General features: G+C 43.5%; 1 protein-coding gene across 1 annotated transcript in view; it reads left to right on the plus strand.

The window, feature by feature from the left end:
* LOC142845461 (solute carrier family 22 member 14-like) overlaps positions 1 to 22,710 on the plus strand; it is a 42,584-nt gene that overhangs the window by 5,182 nt on the left and 14,692 nt on the right. The window contains exon 2 of the mRNA XM_075964189.1: positions 18,653 to 18,742. The gene's annotated coding sequence lies outside the window, so the exon portion shown is untranslated. The remainder of the gene's footprint in view (positions 1 to 18,652; positions 18,743 to 22,710) is intronic.

A 22,710-nucleotide genomic window follows, 5' to 3' on the forward strand; every position in this document is an offset into this window, starting at 1 on the left:
ATTCTTTTAAACACTGCTTGGCCCATTAGTTTTAACCTCTTATTGGCTAGCTCTCACATCTTGCTTTAATCCATTTCTAATAATGTGCATAGCCCCACGAGGTGTGGTTTACCAGGAAGGATCTTAACCTGTGCTTTCTGGAGTGGGAGAATCATGGTGACTCACTGACTCGGCTTCTTTTTCCCAGAATTCTGTTCTGTCTACTCCACCCACCTAATTTTCTGTCCTATTAGGGCCAAGCAGTTTTCTTTATTAATTAACCAATAAAAGAAACAGATAAATACAAGACCCACCTCCATCAAAAATCAGCTGGTAATCATGTCTATAGGAGAGGATCTCGATCAGGTGAGTTGCCATGGGAACTCTGTCTGCTGTATGTGGTACCCATTCCTTGAGCTGGGTCCTGAACTGCATGTAAAAAGGTTAGCGGAGAAGCAGCCAGTGTGTATTTATCCCTTTCTGCTTCTTGACTGTGGCTGTAATATCTGCAAGGTCACCACCCTGATAAACTGTGACCTCAAACTCTAAAACTCTGAGCTCAGATAAACCTTGTGTCCCTTGAGCTTCTTCCTTCATGACATTTCATCCCAGCAAAGGAAAAGCAACCCTCCTAGTCAGTCAGCTTGACACAGCCTAGAGTTGTCTGAAAGGAGGTGGAATTATTATAAGAGCCAGAGGGTACAGATGTCTTCAAGGAATCCATGCCTTCCAGACACAATAGGAGAGATGCTCATGTGAGCTCAGACTGTGGAGCAAGCCCGAGACTTGCATAGGGGCAGAAGGGGAAGGACACAAGCTCTTCCCTTAACCAATAAGCTACCTAAGGAAGACACTAGCTGCAGGAGATTTCTTGATGGCAAAGGGGACATGGCTTTTCTCTAATGGATTGTCACTGTGTCTATCAACTGCACTTCAGGGCAGGTCCCATGCCCAGGAGCAGCTGGCCAGCACAAGTGAACTGGGTAGGAGTTTTGTGGGCTTTTTGTTTCAGTTTTCTGTGTTCTCACATTTTCTTTTTCTTATTAGTCTTTTGCTTGCTGTTATTTTTGTTTTTGTGGGTATTTATTTATTTATTATTTATTATGTATACAACATTCTGCTTCCATGTATGCCCTCACACCAGAGGAGGGCGCCAGATCTCATTACAAATGGTTGTGAGCCACCATGTGGTTGCTGGGAATTGAACTCAGGACCTCTGGAAGAGCAGCCAGTGCTCTTACCCACTAAGCCCTCTCTTCAGCCCCTCCTTGTAAAAGCGTAAGCGAATGCAGACAGATTGTAAAAATATATATACAGCTTTAATGGAGAAATAGACTTACAGAACCACCGTTCCCGCGGAGACCAGGAAATCAGAAGCAGCGGCTGGGAACACGCTTGCCAAATTTATAGGCAAACATTAGCCCGAGGCAAACATGTCCTCTTAAGGGCGGGACTTATCCCTACATCTCCCCTTTTTGTCTAAATAAGACAGAACTGAACCAAATACAACTATATACAATAATAACAAGTAATAAATATAACAAACAATATTGAGAACAAAAGTTTTGCTAAACATTCTATCTCAAAGAGTCTAAATAATGTAGAAAGTAACTATAATTTTATAATCTTCAACTCCGTCAAAGATCTGAGAAGGGAAAATATTACTTAACAAACGAGATATATCCAAAATGTGCAACAATTGACAGAGACAACTGACTACCTGGGCAATCACCCAAAGTCTCGTTTGCAAAGTTGAGTCAACCAACTTTGGCTAAGGCCTAACATAACTGACATACCATTATTAAAGGCAAGGAACTTTTCAAACCTATCTTACCCTGTCTTGGCAGGATATGACAGTCCTGTTTTATCCATTGATGCACGCTCTGTATCTCTGTCAGTGGTTGAGGTATGGGCATTTCTTTGCCCAAAGGCCGGTTCTGCCAAAAAGAAAGGCTCCAGGAGGAGTGTCTATGGTGCTCAACATTCTCTCGGGAATAGAGCGGTGTTGCCAGGAGCAATTGTGTCTCACTATTATGAAACTCTGAGTTAGATTAAAGGCCATTTTCTACAGCTCTTTGAAGAGGTCAAAGATTATCTATCTATACTGAGTATAATCTCTATATATCTAGAGAACCTGATTAGTCTAATTATAAATGACAAACTAAGATGACTATTTATCTATATAATTCTCAATATCTATCTAACTTAAAGACTAAGACAATAAACAACTGTGTAACAAATGAGGATAATGACCTCCAAATATAAACACTGTACAAATATACATTGCAATATGGTATATATATATCAATACACAAACATTATATAAGTATCTTAATCAGAGGTAGAAATGTACACTGCAATATGGTAAATATATACAATTTATATTTATCAATACAATATATGTCAATACATAAAAAATGTTTTAAACAGAGATAGAAACATGCATGCATACAATAGTCAATATAATTTAACTTTGTATCAATATACAAGAATGGATACCAATATATTTGTCTAAAAGCAGTAACTCACAATTATAAATCTATTATCCCATCATTCCCTCTTTTTTTTTTCAAAATGATCCCTGAGCTTATAAAATTCCTCCCCCAACCTCCCAACCCCTAAATGATGTCCCTAAACCCAGGGGTAAACTTTACTGGGAGAGGGGACGTCGTTCTCTAGAATTACTTCCAGCTGTCATGGGGGCGACGTTCTTTCTGGGGGATCCTGTGAAAGTAAAATGATGGTTAAATTTCAAGATCAATGTCTTTTAAAATTGCAAATAGTCTCTGAGTATTTTGTGGAGGTCTGGCCAGAATGTTGTACAAGATGTGCACCATTTCAGCTAACCAAGTTGGGATCGTCTTGTGCATCTGATACCCAAAGCAGGTCTTATAGTAGCGCTATCAGTATCATGACATCATATCAACCAGGTGGAGTTGTTGTTATGGGGCCCCATCTTCTTCCTGGAAACTTCAAATGTCACTTCAGGAAAAACTCATTGTTCATTGTGAAAAACTTAACCATTAATCATATAAACATATATGTATATATTCACTGAAAGGCATGATAGATATATTCAATGAAAAGTATGATAGATATGGAGAAAAGCAAAGATGTTTTCTAAACTCATATTTCTTTCTATCCCATATCATGGCTCTTGACATGAGGCAGAAACTCCAGAAACTCTGGGTTTTTCTCTGATTAACAGGCTTGGAATTGGAGAGGGACTGAGCCAGAGTCCAACTTCAAAACTAACTCTACGTATTTATAAAGAAATGTTTAATAAGACATATATATATATATGTGTCATATATATATATATAATTAATACTTACAAAAATGTGTCCATCCATCAGTAATTAAATATTCAGGGTCCCTCAATTTCTTTGAAGATGAGTATTTTCCTATGGAGATAAGAAAAGAACCCTGCCTCCAACCTATCTGTATTTCTTACCATCAGTATGCTCACCATCCTTGTGAATGAATTGCTAATTATCTTTTCCAAGTGGCTTCTCTTCTTCAAACCGAACCTTTATTAATTTTACGGTTTCCACAATTTTTCCTCACCTGTGGAGATAAGAGCAAAACCCCTTCCCCAACACAGCACATCTCCTGGCTTCCATTGTGAGGTCAGCACATCCTTGAAATAAACTGGTTGATTTAGTTCAGTAGACTTTTCCATTATCTAATGTCTTTCTGCAGCCGTTGTTCCCTTCTCATTAGCGTTGAGAAAATTCAAGGTTAACAAAGCATTATGTAGCCTATTTCTGGGGGTGTTTTCCACCCCTTTCTGTTTGTTCAACATATCCTTTATAGTTCGATTTGATCTTTCTATGACTGCTTGACCTGTAGGATTGTATGGTATACCTGTAACGTGCTTGATATTGTAATAATCAAAAAACCATTTCATTTTCCTAGAGACATAAGCAGGACCATTATCCGTCTTTATTTGTGTAGGTATACCCATGATAGACATGACTTCTAATAAATGAGTGATTACTTAATCAGCTTTTTCTGAGCTTAAAGCAGTTGCCCACTGAAAGATTGAATAAGTGTCAATGGTGTGATGAACATATTTTAATTTGCCAAATTCTGCAAAGTGGAACACATCCATCTTCCAGATTTCATTCCTTTGGGTGCCCTTTGGATTAGCCCCTGCAGGCAGTGGCGTTTGGTTATAGAAAGAGCAAGTAGGGCATTTCTTTTCAATCTCCTTAGCTTGTTGCCATGTAATTGAAAACTCTTTCTTCAAACCTTTCCTATTAACATGATGTTTTTTTTATGAAATTCAGAGGCTTGTAGCACACTACCAATCAATAATTGATCAATTTCTGCATTACCTTGTGCTAGAGGACCTGGCAGACCCGTGTGGGATCGGATGTGTGTTATGTACATAGGGCAAAGCCTGTTCCTGATCAAATCTTGAACCTGGAGAAACAATGAGGTTAGTTCAATATCATCAGGTATAAATTCAGCAGTTTCAATATGTAAAATAACTCTTTCTGCATATTGTGAATCTGTAACTATATTAATAGGTTCTTTAAAATCCCTTAGCACCATAAGAATGGCATATAATTCCGCCTTCTGGACAGAATTATATGGACTTTGTTCCACCTTACCCAAGTCTTCTGATTTGTAACCTGCCTTCCCTGATTTATTGGCATCAGTATAGAATGTACGGGCTCCAGTTATTGGAGCATTACGGATGATTTGAGGAAGAATCCAAGAAGTTCTCTTTATGAAGTTAAGCCTCTTGCTTTTTGGATAGTTGTTATTAATGTCTCCCAAAAAACTAGCACAAGCTCCTTGCCATGGTTCATTATCTTCCCATAATTTCTTTAGTTCATCAGCAGTGAAAGGCACTATAATTTCTACTGGGTCTATGCCTGCTAGTTGACGAAGTCTCAGCTTGCCTTTTATAATTAACTCAGAGACTTTTTCCACATAAGTTTTCAGTTTCTTACTTGCTTTATGTGGTAAAAAGATCCATTCCAAAAATAATATCATCTTTCTGCATTAAAATTCCTGTAGGAGAAATTTTTGATGGTAGTATGACGAGAATACAATCGAGCTCTGGATTCACCCTGTCCACATGTGCCTGTTGTAATTTTTCCTCAATCATTGTCAGTTCCTTTTCTGCTTCAGCTGTTAATTCTCTGGGACTGTTTAAATCTTTATCACCATCCAAGGTTTTGTTCAAATGAATTATTAGATCAGGTGTTATTCCAATAGCTGGTCGTAGACTGGAAATGTCTCCTAACAGTCTTTGAAAGTCATTAAGAGTCCGTAGGCGATCTCTCCTAATTTGTGCTTTTTGTGTCTTAATTTTTTGCAAACCTATTTTATAACCTAAATAATTAACAGAATCTCCATTCTGAATCTTTTCAGGAGCGATTTGCAATCCCCATTTAGGTAAAAGTATCTTTATTTCTTCAAACAGTCTGTTCAAGGTATCCATGTTTGAATCGGATAACAAGATGTCGTCCATGTAATGGTATACTATAGATTTGGGAAATTTCTTGCGTATTATTTGCAATGGTTGGTTCACAAAATATTGGCACAGGGAGGGGCTATTTAACATACCCTGGGGGAGGACGGTCCAGTGGTACCTCCTCAAAGGTTGAGAATTGTTATAAGTAGGCACTGTGAAGGCAAATTTTTCTCTATCTTCTTTTTGCAAAGGTATAGTGAAAAAACAATCCTTTAAATCAATAACTATGAGAGGCCATCCTTTTGGTAATAAAGAGGGAAAAGGAATTCCAGATTGCAGAGGGCCCATAGGTTGAATAACCTTGTTGATGGCCCTGAGATCTGTCACTATTCTCCATTTACCTGATTTTTTCTTAACCACAAATACAGGAGAATTCCAAGGGCTAGTAGATTCTTCTATATGTCCAGCATCTAATTGTTCTTGTACCAGCTGTTCTAAAGACTGTAACTTTTCCTCAGCTAAAGGCCATTGCTTTGTCCATATTGGTTTCTCAGTCAACCATTTTAGAGGCAAGGCTGTTGGTATCTCTGAAGGGACATCAATTGCTTGTTCTTGTACAGCCCGAATGGATGGTTTTCTCCGTTTGTAATATCTTTTAATATTATTCTCAGAAATATAGGCTCTAGAAGTAGCAGGAATGTTAATTTCGGTGTTCCATTGTTGTAATAGGTCACGACCCCATAAATTCATTGCGATATTGGCTACATATGGCTTTAATTTTCCTATTTGTCCCTCTGGCCTTATACATTCAACCCATCTCGTGCTCTGCCTTACTCGAGATAGGGTTCCAATTCCCAGGAGCTGAACATTTACATTCTGAAGAGGCCAATACAGATGCCAAGATTCTGGGGTAATGATACTTACATCAGCACCTGTGTCTAGCAGGCCAGTAATAAAAATGCCATTTACACACACTCTCAGTTTAGGTCTTTGATCATTTATAGAAGTTTGCCACAACATACGTACCTTATCTTTCTGATAATTATTGCTTGTAACAGTAGGCATGGGGCTTCCTAATTGTCCTGATGAGGCACGTTCTCTGCAGAAACTGGATATGACTGAACCATGTTTGCCATGGGGGCCTGTGAGGCCCCTCCTCTCACGTTTCCCGACTGTATCGGTTTGCCTTGTCTATCTCTTGTAGACCTGCATTCATTCGTCCAATGTCTGCCTTTTCCACATCTTCTACATAAACCTGAAGGCTGAGTCCTCCTATTTCTGTTATTTCTAGAAGATGCATTATTATTTCTGAAAGATGCATTATTATTATTATTATTATTTCTGAAAATCCGTTGTCTACAATTCCTTTTCATATGACCCATTTTTCCACAATTAAAACATTTGGTATTCTGGTGTCTCCTTTTACCATTGGAAATTGCTTCTTCTACCCATGCTTCAGTGCCATAATCAAATATATCAACATTGAGTGTATGCAAGACCCATTCTTCCATGGGCGCTGATCTGAGCTTTAAATGCCCCAAAATCCTTTTGCATTCCACATTTGCATTTTCATAAGCCAAAGACTCAATCATTATACGTCTTGCTTCTGGGTTAGATATCCCTATTTGTACAGCCTTAATCTTTGTAAAAAGTCACTAAAGGGTTCTCTCTGACCCTGTTTAACTCTGACAAATGATTCCATTCTCTGTCCTGGGTCTTGTACCCTGTCCCAAGCCCTTAAGGCTGCTGTAGTACACATGGAGAGTGTGTTTTCATCCAAATTAGCTTGTTCCTGAGGGTCGGAAAAGAGCCCTTCACCTAGAATTTTATCTAGGGAAATGTTAATTCCCTTCGCTTTTTTCTGCTGTTCTAAAAGTCTAGCCTCTTGCCTGAATAAGCATTTCCATTTTAATTGCGGTCCACTCTCAAGTACCGCAGAGCTCAGCTGGAGCCAGCCCGAGGGGGTTTCTCTTCTTGTAGTGGCCCAAGATCTTAGCATCTCTTTAACAAAAGAGGCTTGCATCCCAAAAGTCATGACAGCCTGTTTTATTTCCTTGAGATCATTCATACGGACAGGCTCCCATGTATCCTCCTTGATGACCCTAGGGTTTCTTGAACCAATCACCTTTTCTGTTGTTATTACTGGAAAAGCAGGTAGAGCTGTAGTTAGAGCTTTGTGGAAATTGTCCCAGAGAGATTTACCCACAGATGTAGTTAAAATTTTCCTTTGTACCCTTTGGTCTTCTTCATCAGAATTTAGAAATTCCTCAATCTTTTCAATTCTATTCACCATTGCCTTCTGCAATGTCTGAATCTCCTGTCCAGAATTATGTTCCAAAGCCTTCACTGAGGATTCTAAAGTATGAAGTTTGTCTGTTAGAGATAACATCTCATCTTTGGACATAATTTTTATGGCATAAACCATGCCTTCTTGTATTGACAATCTTTCCGTCAATCTGTCATAAGCTTTAGACAAAATCCGATTGTCACATTCAGCAGCTTTGATTCTCTCAGTTAATGTTTCATTTCCTACAGAAAGGGACTGAATCTTATGGTCCAAATCAGCTGTTCCCTCTTCCATAGTAATGAATTTCTCCTTAATATCAGCCACTAATGTTTCAGTTCCTAAAGAAAGGGACTGAAGCTTACGATCCAGATCAGTTGTTCCCTCTTCCATAGTAATGAATTTCTCCTTAACATCAGCCTGGAGAACTTCAAACTGATTCTTGAGAAGATTGTTGTCATTCTCAATTGTTTTTAAGCGTTCAATCTCTGCCTTAAGAATCCTGGATTCATCTCGTAAAGACTTTATCATATTTCTATTATCAAACCATTTAGTGCCAATGAAAACTACGAATCCCAGAAGGATCCATAGATGTTTGGTGATAGACACTTCTTGTAAATTCTCCCACATGGTACAATTTAAAAAAGTGTTAAATTTTTGAATACTAATGTATTCAGACATTTTATTTATAAAAGAAAAATTTTTTACCTGCAATGATCGGTTCCTGCCAGTGGTGGTTTCTGTGTTTTTGGAGCCTGTCCTAGAACTAGCTCTTGTAGACCAGGCTGGCCTCGAACTCACAGAGATCCGCCTGTCTCTGCCTCCCAAGTGCTGGGATTAAAGGCGTGCACTACCACCGCCTGGCCGGCCTCAAACTCACAGAGATCCGCCTGCCTCTGCCTCCCAAGTGCTGGTATCAAAGGCATGTGCCACCACCACCCGGCCAAGTCACTTTGTATCAGACCAAATCTGCTGCTGTGGCGGCTTTTGTTGCAAAACCGCAGGTACTTGAGCTTCTGCTAATTCAGGCAGTGGGGTTCCACTGCAAACTTAGCCAAGGCAGGCAGAATGAGCCTGTGTGGCTGAGTGTGTCCCGGACTCCGCACTGGGGCCCGAGTCACGAACTAAAAAACAGCACCCGGGAGGGTGCTGTGTTAGCTAGCGTGCTACCCACTTGAGTTGGGGGCAAAATAGCCCACGTTGGACGCCAAAATGTAACAGCGTAAGCAAATGCAGACAGATTGTAAAAATATATATACAGCTTTAATGGAGATATAGACTTACAGAACCACCATTCCCGTGGAGACCAGGAAATCAGAAGCAGCGGCTGGGAGCACACTCGTCAAATTTTTAGGCAAACATTAGCCCAAGGCGAACACGCCCCCTTAGGGGCGGGACTTATCCCTATACCTCCTTTTTTTAATGTGTGTGTTTCTTGCTTTCCATTCTTGGGATTTTTTGTTTTGTTTTTTGGAAGAGAAAAAGAGCATGAAACAGGATAGGTAATGAAGTGCGAAGGATCTACAAGGAATTGAGAAACAAAACATGCTCAATATATGTCATATAAAATTTTTTCCAGTTAAAAATTTCATTAAAAATGTTCAGAGGTTCCCAGAGGGTGGTGGCAGAGGTACTTGGGAGGCAGAGGCAGGTGAATCTTTGTGAGTTCAAGGCCAGCCTTGTCTACAGAGTGAATTCCTGCAAAGCCCACAAAGCTACAGAGAAACCTGTCTTGATAAAACCATATATATATGTTCAGAGGTGACTCTTTAGACCCCACATCCAGAGATGTTACTATAGTGACTTAAACAATACGGAAAGCAACAGGCACAGCCCCAAAAGAGCAAATTTTCACTTCTGAGTCCACCAAATGCTGGATCATGGGTGGCAGAAAATGGAATGTGTTGTTAAATGACAGTGCCCACCAGAAGCTCTTCTTTGACCCTGGAGGCACCATGGCATTGGCTCTCGCTCACCATAGATGCACCCTTGGGTCTTCCCGTGTTCCTTAGAATAGTGTCTGTATGCTTGACCCATTCTGGCCAGGCCCATTGGGCCTGGGAGCTGGCTGGTAGCAGCATTGTTCCACTCTGCTTCAAGTGCTGCCCTGAATTCCTGACTTGACTTTCCTCTGAGGGACTGTAACCTGTAAGCTGATACTCCCCTAAGTCATTTTTGATCTCATGGTGTTTTTCACAGCCACAGAGAACAAGCTAGGTCTGTCTGCTGTCCTGGAATTGTTTGGTATCCACTTTACATACTTCAGATTTGACATACAGCTCATCTTCTTCACCGTGCTATTGACCACTCAGAGCTCACTCTCATTCTCTCTGTATTATTTATTTATTTGTTTGTTTGTTTGTTTTTCAAGACAGAGCTTCTCTGTTTAGCCCTGGCTGTCCTAAAATTTGCTCTGTAGTCCAGGCTGGCCTCAAACTTAGAGATCTGCCTGTCTCTGCTTCCCGAGTGCTATGATTAAAGGTTTGCACCACCACCACCTGGCTCAGAGGCCTCTCTTTATCATTAGTCAGTAACCTAGCCTGCGCTGGGTAGGCTAGACCTTGGGTAGCCTGTCTACCCGACAGGCTCCTGATGGAGGAAGGTCATTGGCTAATAAAGGAACTGCCTTGGCCCATTTTATTGGTTAGAGCATAGGTAGGTGGAGTAAACAGAACAGAACACTGGGAGGAAGCGGAAGTGAGCTCAGACTCCACAGCTCTCCTCTCCGGAGCAGACGCCTCAGAGAGACACCATGCCCAGCTCTGACCCAGGATGGACTTAGGCTAGAATCTTCCCGGTAAGACCGGTGCTCACAGATTATTAGAGATGGGTTGATCGGGATTTCAGAATTAGCCAGTAAGGGCTAGAGCTAATGGGCCAAGCAGTAAGTAAAAGAATACAGTGTCCATGTAATTATTTCGGGGCATAAACTAGCTGAGCAGGCGGCTGAGGTGTTGGGGACGCAGCCCCACTGCCGCCCTTATTCCTACAGGCTCCCGCCCACCTAAGACTCTCCAGAGAATGAACACCTTTGGTACCTTTGGAAATTTGTGTACTCTTCCACATGGTAATCCCAAACTCTATTCCAGAGGGACACTCTTAGTGTGAGCTCCCATATCCAAGGAATGGCTCTGTAGACCATACCAAGGGGCTCTCTCTGAGAAGACACTTTACCGTGCTGTGGGATGATGCTCTTGTACACAGTAAAGATTTGTCACTCATATTGGCTTAATACAATGCTGACTGACCAGTAGTCAAGTGGTAAATATAGACAGGGTGACCAGACTAGGAGAGTTCTGGGAAGAGAAAAGGCAGAAATACAATCACCAGCCAGATGCAGGGTAAGCAAGATGACAATGCCTTACTGAGAAAAGGTACGAAGCCACATGGCTAAACATAGATGATTTAAGTTGTAAGAGATAGTTAATAGTAAACATGAGCTAGTAGGCCAAACATTATAATTTTTCTTTGGGACCATTTCTTTGGAATGGCTATAGGACCAGCTGGGGAGAAACTTCTGTCTATACTATTATCAGTGGCTTCATTTTCAGATGGAAACACAAATCACACTGATTTGAAGAGAGCATGTTTTTTTTCTGATAGATTGTGTACCCTTGGAAGGGTTTCTCATTCTCAGTGTACCTTTGCAACATTCCCTGGATACCTAGTAAAATGAAAACATGTCTGGCAACACTGTCCACATGGACTGATGAAGAGAAATGGATGCACCATCAATGAGCCACAGCAATGTGATTTGTCCAGGAACTAGAGGCATATGAATGGGAGGGAGGGAAAATCAGAAAGAACAACCTCTTTTCAGGGTCTGGAGGCATGAAATGCCTAGAACAGGTGAGGGGTGTTGGCATAAGAGTATGGTGATGTAGGTGGGTCTTCTTTCTATATGTTGGTTTCATTGGTTAATTAATAAACTGCTTGGCCTGATAGGTCAGAACATAGGTGGATGGAGTAGACAGAACAGATGCTGGAAAGAAGGAAGTGAGTCAGACTCCATGATTCTTCGACCCAAGATGGATGTAGGCTAAAATATTTCCCGGTAAGCCACCACTCGTGATGCTACACAGATTACATGGCTTAAACAAATATGTAAGAATTAGCCATGAAAAGACTGGATATAATGGGCCAGGCAGTGTTTAAATGAATACAATTTGTGTGTTGTTATTTCAGGTGTTAAGCTAACTGTGCCTAGCCGGGCAGAATGAAAAGCAGGTCTGGTCGCCTCCTCACTACAGTATGGCATAGGTAGGAGCCAGCTCTTGAAAGGTCCTAGGGCCAGTGCCAAGGAGTTGGAGCTCTCTTCTAGAAACTCAAGAGAGCCATTGATTGTTTAGGGAGTGGAATATATATATATATATATATATATATATATATATATATATATATATATATATATATATAGAGAGAGAGAGAGAGAGAGAGAGAGAGAGAGAGAGAGATGGTGAGATGTGCTTTAAGAAGTGAAAGTGGAATTCTGTAGGCCACCACAGTGGGCCTTGAACAGAACCACCCACGGTATGTGTTAAAACCCAAAGACGGTGATGACTGGCATGCTGAATTGGAACCCTTCATTTCTTGATGCCAGGGGGAGGGTGGGCTTCAAGTCTTAGGTGCTGCTCCTGAACAATGCAGTGGTAAACTTTCCCCAAAACTTCAGTTACAATGGATATAAACTAAGGGGAGGTGGCAAATGGTGCCAGACTTGGAAGTGTCTGTGGCTTGCCATTTGTATCTGCAAAGTACTGCAACCCCAACAGCTCTGGGCCATAGGCACAGCTTACAGTCATCATCACCATCCTGGACTGGGAGCTTCCTGTGTGACAGTCACTAGTCTAGAAGTGTTAATCCAATCATATTGGGCAACAACACATACTCAATTTTATCTCCATTTTTGAATGAGTGTAGAACAAGATGTATGCAATTGGCTAACAGGCCCAAGGTCACACCAAGTGTCTGTGTTTGTTACTGTGGGCCACCGTGTCCTTGTTACTGTGGACCTCTATGTCCTTGTTACTGTGGGTCACTGTCTCCTTGGTACTGTGGGTCATCGTGTCCTTGTTACTGTGGGCCATTGTGTCCCTGTTATTGTGGGTCACCGTGTCCTTGTTACTGTGGGTCATCGCGTCCTTGTTACTGTGGGCCACTGCGTCATTGTTACTGTGGGCTAATGTCGGTAGACAACCCAGGTCCTCATACCTTCTCAGAAGGCCTCTGTCCCCTCTGCCTCTGCATACACTGTGAAAGCTCTCACAGCAGTGGAGCCAGGTGAAGGGCCCCTTCCTCAGTGATACTTCTTGGCAGTCACATCCCCTCACTTGCTAAACTCATCTGTCGAAGCCCCCACACTGAGTCTGGTCCCTCTTCTGCACCTCTAAATCATGTGCCCACCTTCTATAACTTTGCTCCTGGGCATAGCTACCCCGTGTATTCTCCTTACTGTCATCCTTTGGAGAAAACCCTTTCCTTCCAAAATCTCATACAAGAGAATAGAAGAGTGAGCTCTCGCAGACACCGCTCACCACAGCCTCTGCTCTGGTTACTTCTGTCTAACTGCAAGCAGCGTGAGAGAACAGGTTCAAGACTTACTTTTTATTTGTGTGTGTTTATCTGCCACGTGAATGCAGTGCCTGCAGAGGCTGAAAGAGGGCGCTAGGTGCCCTGAACTAGAGTGGCAGGCATATGCAAGCTGCCTGAGGTAGGTAGCATGGAATGGAACAGGGGAGCTCTGGAAGAGCTGCAAGAACTCCTCACTGCTGAGACGTCCTTCAGCCCTGACAAAATGACTTTCTAGGAAGAAGGATTTCTGCTCATGCTTTCAAAAGGCTTCCTCCATGGCCAGTCAACCCCATGTGCTTTAGCTGAATGTCATGGGTGTGGGAATGGGGGGGGTGAGGTTCTCCACCTATTGAAGGTTAGGGTAGAAGGTTAGGAATGGCCCAGGGACCATGTACAGCTTTTGAAGGTTTACCTCTAGTGACCTACTTTCTCTGACAAAGACCCACCTCCTAGGTTCCTCAAGCTTTTTAAAATAGGGCTACCAGGTCAGTATCCAGTATTCAACCCATGAAACCCCTGGGGTCATTTCATACTCAAACCCTAATGGCATGCTAACACTTTGGTTGGTTTCCTCTGTTCTTCCACCTGACTTGGTCTGCTTGGGGTGCACAAGAGCAGCCAGGTGATATGAGGTGAGGGTGCCAGCATGTTGTAAAGGAGAGGCCTGTTTGTTTGTCCCAGCTGCCCGGCTAGCTTAACCCCGAAATAACCACACAGAAACTGTATTAAACGACTGCTTGGCCTATTAGCTCTAACATCTTATTGGCTAACTCTTACACCTGGATTTAACCCATTTCTATTAATATTGCCACATGTCTGTGGCTTACTGGGAAAGATTCAGCATGCCTGACTCTGGTGGCTTCATGGCATTTCTCCTCACTTTGCTTTCTTCCTCCCAGAATTCGGTTCCGTCTTCTCTGCCTACCTAAGTTCTGCCCTATCAAGGACCCAAAGCAGTTTCCTTATTAAACAATGAAAGCAACACAAAGATAGAAGGAACTCCTACACCGACAGCGTGGCCAGGTTCTGGTGAAGAGCCTTTCTCTGTGCCTGTATGCATGCCTATATGAGCTTTTCTAGACCTCTGGGAATGGAAGGCCACCTCTCTTGGTCCTCATGTGGCCTTTCTTGGTGTGTGTGTGTGTGTGTGTGTGTGTGTGTGTGTGTGTGTGTGTGTATGGAGAAAAGTTTCTCTTCCCCTCCTCCTATCAGGTCACTAATTCTATCGGGTGGGGGTGTCTCACCCTGATGATCCTATTTCGATATGATCTAATCATGGCCATGGCCTCACCTCCATATACTGTGACCCTGAGGGAAGGAATGCAGACATTCTACAGCAACCGTCTTAGTTCCACTGGGACCTTGTGGTCTGTTGACTCTTCTCCCAGTCTCTGTCACCTCCCAGACCAGAGCAGAAGCTGTCCCTCCACCTGCTGTGGAGACAGATCAGTCCTGTTGTTGTTACCAGCACCTCACACTTTAATTCTTGTGCTGTTTGGTTGTGTCCAACTAGAAAAGCCACAGCAGCGAGTGAGCCCAGGTACCCATGCTGTCTCCGCACCCCAGACTGCAGGAGAGTCATGTGCTATTCGGTTTTTCTGTGAATCCAGTGACCAGCCTTCACAGGCTCTTAGCAGCCCAGCCCCTATTGGGCTTCTTTTCTGTCTTCACTAATGGCCATTTCTCTTCTCCACTCTGCGTGTCTCTCATCCTATATTTCTCAACCAAGAAGTCCCCCCATTGCTTCAGAATTGGGGGCCACCTCTGGGTCACCTCTCCAGGCTGCCTACCAGCAACGGTATTGTCCTGGAGGAGATGCCATGACCTTTACCACAAACCTGATTGCTACTAAAGGTTAAGCCTCTTCTCAGTCTCTACTCTCTCTTTCCTTGGATCAAGGGTCCTGGTTGTCACGAAGGTTAGGAGAGGCTCTATGTTGCATTTGCCTCCATGTTTCCACGACAGCCAGAGACTTCCGTTCCTGCTGCTCTCGGAGCTCTCTAGTGAGCCAGTGACTCTCCATTTTGCCGGGTTCTTGACTCCAATATGATGGTGGTCAAGTCCTGTCCTGGACTCCTCTGGAGACAAGTGGCCTGGGCTTACCACCCGGATATACTGAGCTCCAGGGGTCTACCTGTCCCACATCCCATCCTCCCACCATGTATCTCCTGTCCCCATCCCATCCTGCCTCCTACCATTGCAGGGCTGGGAATACAGATGTCTGGCGATGGGCCCGGAGTTTCCATTGTTCCTGGTGATCTGAATTCAGGTCTTCATGTTTATGTGACAAGCACTTTGCCAAGTACTGAGCATTCTCCCTAACCCCTCCACCTTGTTATATGAGATAGGATTTTTCACTGGGATGAGATGCGCCAATCAGCTAGGCTGGCTGTCCAGCCGGCCTCAGGGACTCTCCTGTCTCTGTAGGGCTGGGCTTACAAGCCGCCACTTTCAGCTTTCACACGGGTCCTCTATGCTTGTGTGGTGAGCCCCTGGCCTGCTGAGTTGTCTCCTGAGTCCCGCCTCCTGACTTTCTCTGCCAGTTTTGCCAGTGCCCTGCGGTGAAGGAGCCATCTGGCAAGTCTGGTCCCCAGAGTCCTTTGCTGTCGTTCCTGCTTCTTACTCAGTTCTCATCCTGAGCCGTGTCCTAAAGCCACGAGCCCTCTGTTCCCCACCCCAGTTCTGGCTGGCTCCTAGGCCTGTGTAGATTTCCCCACCCCTACCAACATAAAGACTGTAGTCCCATTGGCATTAGCAGAGAAGGCCCCGGCTCCTGGGAAGGTGGGTCAGACATGAGCAGGTCTAGCAAACTGACAGAGTTGCGTCCTAGAGGCAAAAGCAGTGTAGCACAGAGAGAGGCCTTTCCAGGGGTGGGGTCAGGAAGGCTTGAAGGACAGCTGGCCGGGAGTGGGCTTTCATTTGGAGGGGAAGTGCTTCTGGTATAGAAGACAGTGTGTGTAGAAGCACAAGGTTTCCTCACAGGCAGTTTGCATACTTGCCTTAACCATTTCTGGCCTCGAGACCATGGCCACCTGTGTGTCTGGAGTAGAATACGGCCCTCAACATTCCTAGTCCCCCCTCTGCAACCCATTGTGACACGATCTCCCTAGCCACCAATGGAACCCCAGGGTTCTGCTTCTGAGGCTCTTGTTGGGTCTGGACAACAGTCAGGTGGGCCCTGGCTTTGGCTTGTGTTCCTGTCCCCAGGGAGGATGGACTGGGGGCAGGTGTAGAAGGTGGTAGGTATGATAACACCTGGTGAGTGTGGGGCCATGTTCTCAGCGCAGATCTGGACGGGAATGTGCCTGAGCCTGTTCAGTTGTGGGGACTCTGGAAATAGCAGGCTGTCCTCAAGGGAACTGTGGGGTTTCAGATGTGGCACCTGGCCGTTTTCTGTGTGCAGGTGGAGTACCGGGCTCTCTGTTCTTCTAGTGGGACCTTTGGGATTGGGGACGGTGGTGTGGTCAGGGGCCTTGCAGACTGCCAATCCCCATGGGTAGTCCGTGGAGGGAGGGGTTAATTAAATTAATTGAGCAAATGAACCAAATTAACTAAATTAACCAAGCTGGCCTTGAACTCATCTTGTACCCTAGACTGGTCTCAAGCATTGTAATCCTCTTGCCTCAACCTCATAAGTAGTTGGAATCACAGGCTTATAGTGTCAGGTCCAGCTTCCTTCCTTTACTTTGGCCGTAATTTATTTTTATTTATATTTATTTATTTATTTATTAAAGTTTTCTGCCTCTTCCCTGCCACCGCCTCCCATTTCCCTCCCCCTTCCCCGATCAAGTCCCCCTCCCTCATCAGCCCAAAGAGCAATCAGGGTTCCCTGCCCTGTGGGAAGTCCAAGGATTACCCACCTTCATCCAGGTCTAGTAAGGTGAGCATCCAAACTGTCTAGGCTCCCACAAAGTCAGTACATGCAGTAGGATCAAAAACCCATTGCCATTGTTCTTGAGTTCTCAGTAGTCCTCATTGTCCGCTATGTTCAGCGAGTCTGGTTTTATCCCATGCTTTTTCAGACCCAGGCCAGCTGGCCTTGGTGAGTTCCCGATAGAACATCCCCCTTGTCTCAGTGTGTGTGTGCACTCTCGCGGTCCTGATTTCCTTGCTCGTGCTCTTTGGCCATAATTTTTATCTTCTTAGTATTTATTTATTTATTTACCTTTTTTAATGCTAGACTGGAAACCGTAAAATCCCAGCAATCCTCATGTCTCCACCCATCTTGCTTTTACGTGGGTGCTAGGCTCATAACTTCAGTCTTTGGGATGTGTGTCAAGCACCCTAGACCACGGAAACTTTCCAGTAAGCCTCCCACCACCCATTCTTGAGACAGAATCTTGTTCTATAGCCAAGGCTAGCCTTAATCTTGGGTCCTCCGACTACAGAGTTTTGGGATGGCTGATATGTACCTCCACAGGTGGCAAGATAGAGCTCGCAAGCAGTGTTAGTCTATATCATTGCTAAATACATTTTACCTCTTAGAGGAGTTCCATTAGGGTCTGCAGTGGTAGCTCTGTGGCTAGGAGCATGTTGCTGTTAGAGGATCCAAATTCTGTTCCTTGGGCCTGCAATGAGGGGCTCACAGTCCAGCTGTAGGGCGTCCCACACCTGCTCTGGCCTCTGAAGGCGCCTGCACACACACAAACTCACCACACACAGACACATACCTCCACATAGATTCGTGTACACAATTAAAAGTCAACCTGAAGGGCTACAAATATCATCACCGTGTCAGAGCTGTGGCTCCTCTCTGCCCACTTTGCCTGAAGTATTTGAAGGGGGTTAGTAGGTTCAGATAGTTTAAGAGTTTTATTATATTCTGAAACTTTTTGGGGGGGAGGGAAATTTCGAGACAGGGTTTCTCAGTAGCTATGGAGCCTGTCCTGGAACTCACTCTGTAGAACAGGATGGCCTCAAACTCACAGAGATCCACCTGCCTCTGCCTCCCAAGTGCTGGGATTAAAGGCATTCACGACCACCGCCCAGCTATTTTCTGAATGTTTTATCTTTAGGTAGTAAATCTCTCTATTCCTAGTTATGTCCAATTTTGGTATTTTTCTTTTTTTCAAAAATTTTTATATTAGGTAAATGAGTTTTTTGTCTGCATGTATGTTTGTGCACTTTCCATATGTGTGCAGGGCTTACAAACACCAAACAGGGGTGTCAGATCCCCCGGGACTGGAGTTACAGATGGTTGTAGCTGCTGTGTGGATGTTGGGAACCAAACCTGAAGCCTTTGCAAGAGCAGCCACCTCTCTGGTTCCTTTAGCATTTTTCTGAGTAATTTAGCCGTATCCACTTCCTTTTGATTACTGCACCAAATAGAACATTCCCATCCTCTCTGCCTTTCCTTGTCCTTGTGCCTTAAATGTGTCTTCTTACAGGGTGACCTAATTGTCATCTACATCAAGACATTTCAATAAGAGGAGAGGACCAAAGTGACTTCCTGTGACAGCCCAGAAGATATAAACAAGGTACGCTCCGAGAACACTGGGAAATGCTAACAACCCTTTTAAGACATAGCATGGATTTGATATTTCTCTTTTATTTTTAACTTATTTTATTAACATTTAAATTAATGCAGAGTAGTTATGTGTGTTTATAGAGTATAGTATAGCAATAGGTAATCATCAGGCCAGTCTTTAACATATCCGTTATCTCAGACATAACATTATTTCTTAGCCTTGGGAATATTCAAAGTGCTATTGGCTACGTAGTCTATTGATTGTTGTCCACCCTAGTTACTCTGCTGTGCTACAGAGCATCAGATGGTATTATTCTCCGATCCAGCTGCACCCCTCTCCCTATTAACTATCATCTCCCCACCCCTGCCCCTGGCTTGTCAAGGCTCTGGGAAGCCACTACTTATTTCTTTGAGATCAACTCTATCTTCCACACAAATGAGAACACAACACAGGGTATTTGTCTTTGTGTATATGACTTATTTCATATACACTCTGCCCAATTCTTCTATCCATGTTTCTTTTTATTTCCTTTTTTTTTTTTTGGTTTTTAGAGACAGAGTTCCTCTGTAGCTTTGGATCCTGTCCTCGAACTAACTCTGTAGATCACTCTTGCCTCAAACTCACAGAGATCCTCCTGCCTCTGCCTGTCGAGTGCTGGGATTAAAGGCGTGTGCCAACACCATCCAGAATTCTGTCCATGTTTCTACAAATGACAAAATGTTTGTCTTCAATGTCTGAATGGTATTCTACTGTACATATATAGATGGAAGAGAAATAGGTGATAGAAAAATTATAAAGTGATGATTGGAGATAGATATATAAATTATAGATGATAGGTAGACAGATTAATTATAGATGATATGTAGATAGGCGATAGTGGATATATAGATTTGTGATTGATAGATGAATAGAGGGTTAATAGATGATTGATAGGTATGTTATAGATACAAATAATTATAGGTAGGTAGGCAATGAATAGGTAGATAGATAGATAGGTGATGTATAGATAGATGATAGATAGATTCATAGGTGATGGATAGATAGATAGATATATGATAGATATATGATAGATAGATAGATAGATAGATAGATAGATAGATAGATAGATGATAGGTAGTTAGGTGATAGATACATAGATTATAGATAGAAAGATACATAGATGATGGATAGATAGATAAATAGGTGATGGACAGATAGATAGGTGATGGACAGATGATGGAGGAAGTTCATTGGTTAAATAAAAAGAAACTGCTTGGTCCTCATTGGTTAGAAGATAGGTGGGAGGAGTAAACAGAACAGAACGCTTGGAGGAAGAGGAAGTGAGCTCAGATTCCACAGCTCTCTTCTCCAGAGCAGATGGCTCAGAGAGACGCCATGTCCCAGCCCCGACCCAGGATGGACTTGGGCTAGAATCTTCCCGGTAAGACCGGTGCTCACAGATTATTAGAGATGGGTTGATCGGGATATCAGAGTTAGCCAGTAAGAGCTAGAGCTAAAGGGCCAAGCAGTGATTAAAAGAATACAGTGTCCGTGTAATTATTTCAGGGCAAAAGCTAGCCGGGTAGGCGGCTGGGGTGTTGGGGACGCAGCCCCGCTGCTCTTATTACTACAAATGGCGCCCACGTGGACAACTGCTTCCACATAAAGCCTGAGACAGCTTGGGAAGTAATTCTAGAACAAAATGACAGCTTTGTGCATGGTTTCTTAGTAGCAGCACTCTCTTGGGTCTACTCTGCTTGCTAGAGGCAAGTAAGCGCTCTCATCTAAGAGAAGCTTCCTGACTCAGCTTTAGCTGCAAAACCCTGCAGCTCATTAAGAGGTCCTGCCACGAAATACTTAAATGGTGTTGACGAAAAGCTGAACGCATGCTTTTTGGTTTTCAGCCATAGCAGGAAAAAAGCTGCGCCGTTTAAAAATGCCGGCTTTCTGGGCTGTCCTGCCAGGGCAAACTCTGACTCTTTTACGCAGACAGTTCGTGTGGTTTGCAAGCACAGGCTGCTGAAGCTCGCTTGCTGGCAGGGACCTTGAAATGCCATAGAGTTGTGGCAGTAAACATGGCTACAGCCAGTACAGCCAGGTCATCGGCTAATAAAGGAACTGCCTTGGCCCATTTTATTGGTTAGAACATAGGTAGGTGGAGTAAACAGAACAGAACGCTGGGAGGAAGAGGAAGTGAGCTCAGACTCCACAGCTCTCACCTCGGGAGCAGACGCCTCAGAAGAGAGGCCATGCTCCGCTCTCCCAGGCAGACGCACGTGATGAAGCAGGCCGCCAGGTCAGACATGCTGAATCTTTCCTGGTAAGACTGGAGCTACACAAATTAATAGAGATGGGTTGATCGGGATATCAGAATTAGCCAGTAAGGGCTAGAGCAAATGGGCCAAGCAGTGATTAAATGAATACAGTTTGTGTGTTGTTATTTCGGGCATAAGCTAGCCAGGCGGCTGGGGTGTTGGGGACGCAGCCCCGCCGCCCTTATTACTACAGATAGATAGATAGATAGATAGATAGATAGATAGATAGATAGATAGGTGATGGATAGGTAGACAGATATATCAATAGATAGGTGATGGATAGATGGATAGATAGATAGATAGATAGATAGATAGATAGATAGATAGATAAATAGACAGATGATAGATACATAGGCAGATCACTTGAGTCACAGTGGCCAAATAGCTGATAGAAACAACTTAAAGGAAGAAAGGTTTGTTTTGGTCAAGGGTTGAAACCTTCTAGTCCACTCTGGTGGGAAGGGCATGGTGGAACACGTGGCATTGGCTAAACACGTTGCTTTAGATCTGTGGCGGATGACACCTAGAACTAGGGGTCGGGCTACAACCTTCAAGTATTTGACCTAGCAGGAGCTGAACCCCAGCTCTGATGGCTCCTCAGTCCTTAGAAACAACCGGCTCTATAAGTTTTGACAATGAATTTGAGCTCACTTTTCCAGTTATGGTTACTGAATTTGCTTTGTCTGTGTGTCTTCTTCCTTAGATTTTTTTCTGAATTGAACTGATTTCCCTTTATTAAACACTTATCCACCCATTGAAGTAACTGTAAATCTGTAGTAGGCAGGGTAGCTCCAAAGCCTTCACCTTGCATGCTTTCTCAGTCACAGGAAGCGCTGAAAAATATAGGTGCCTTCCCCTCCCAAATGTACACACACACAGACAAATGCACACACAGACACACACCACACACCCTTGGAGGCCAGAGAGGTCGTTGGATCCCCTGGAGCTAGAATTCCAGGTGGTTGTGAGCCACCTGGCATGAATGCTGGGAACTGAACTTAGTCCTTTGTAAACGTAGCATGTGCTCTTACCATTGGGCCATGTCTGCCACCCCACCGTCTTCTTTCCTCTCCTCCATAGTTTGACAGTCCCCTTGTTTCTTAGAAGAATCCATATTTGAAATTCTTGTACAGGCTTGTCATTTTGATTGACCTGTGTTTGCATCTCAGGCGGTCTCCCTGAGATTTTTGTCAATTCCATCAGATTAGGCATCTTGCTTCTGTGCCCACTTAGTTCCCGACTGGCAATGCACATCTTCATTCTACCCTGGTTCTTCACACAGCGCATGCAGGCTGGCTGTGCTCTCCATTCTCTTTTGCCTGGGCTTCAACATCCTTCCTTGCCCCTGGGGTCCTAAGACTTAATTACAGTGTGTTTAACCACGAGTTCCTGCCATTGTGCTTGAGAGAAGCTTTGGGTTTCCAATATTGATTTATGGTTTTTAATTTTGAGAAAAAATGATTGTTCATTGCCTTTTCTGTTTCTCTTTCGAATTTCTGCTTAGGCCGATGCCACTGTTCACCTACCAAATCTTCTTCCTGCCTTACGTGCTAGCTGCACATTCTAACTAGCTAACTCTCTGGATTGAATATTTGTCTAACTTCCCTTCTAGGATTTTTATTTCAAGCAATCTTTTACCCCTTCTTATACTTAGAAGTTAACCCTCTGGGCTTTGAGCTGTTG

Source organism: Microtus pennsylvanicus, chromosome 3 (assembly GCF_037038515.1).
Source record: "Microtus pennsylvanicus isolate mMicPen1 chromosome 3, mMicPen1.hap1, whole genome shotgun sequence".
Classification (NCBI taxonomy): Eukaryota; Metazoa; Chordata; class Mammalia; order Rodentia; family Cricetidae; genus Microtus; species Microtus pennsylvanicus.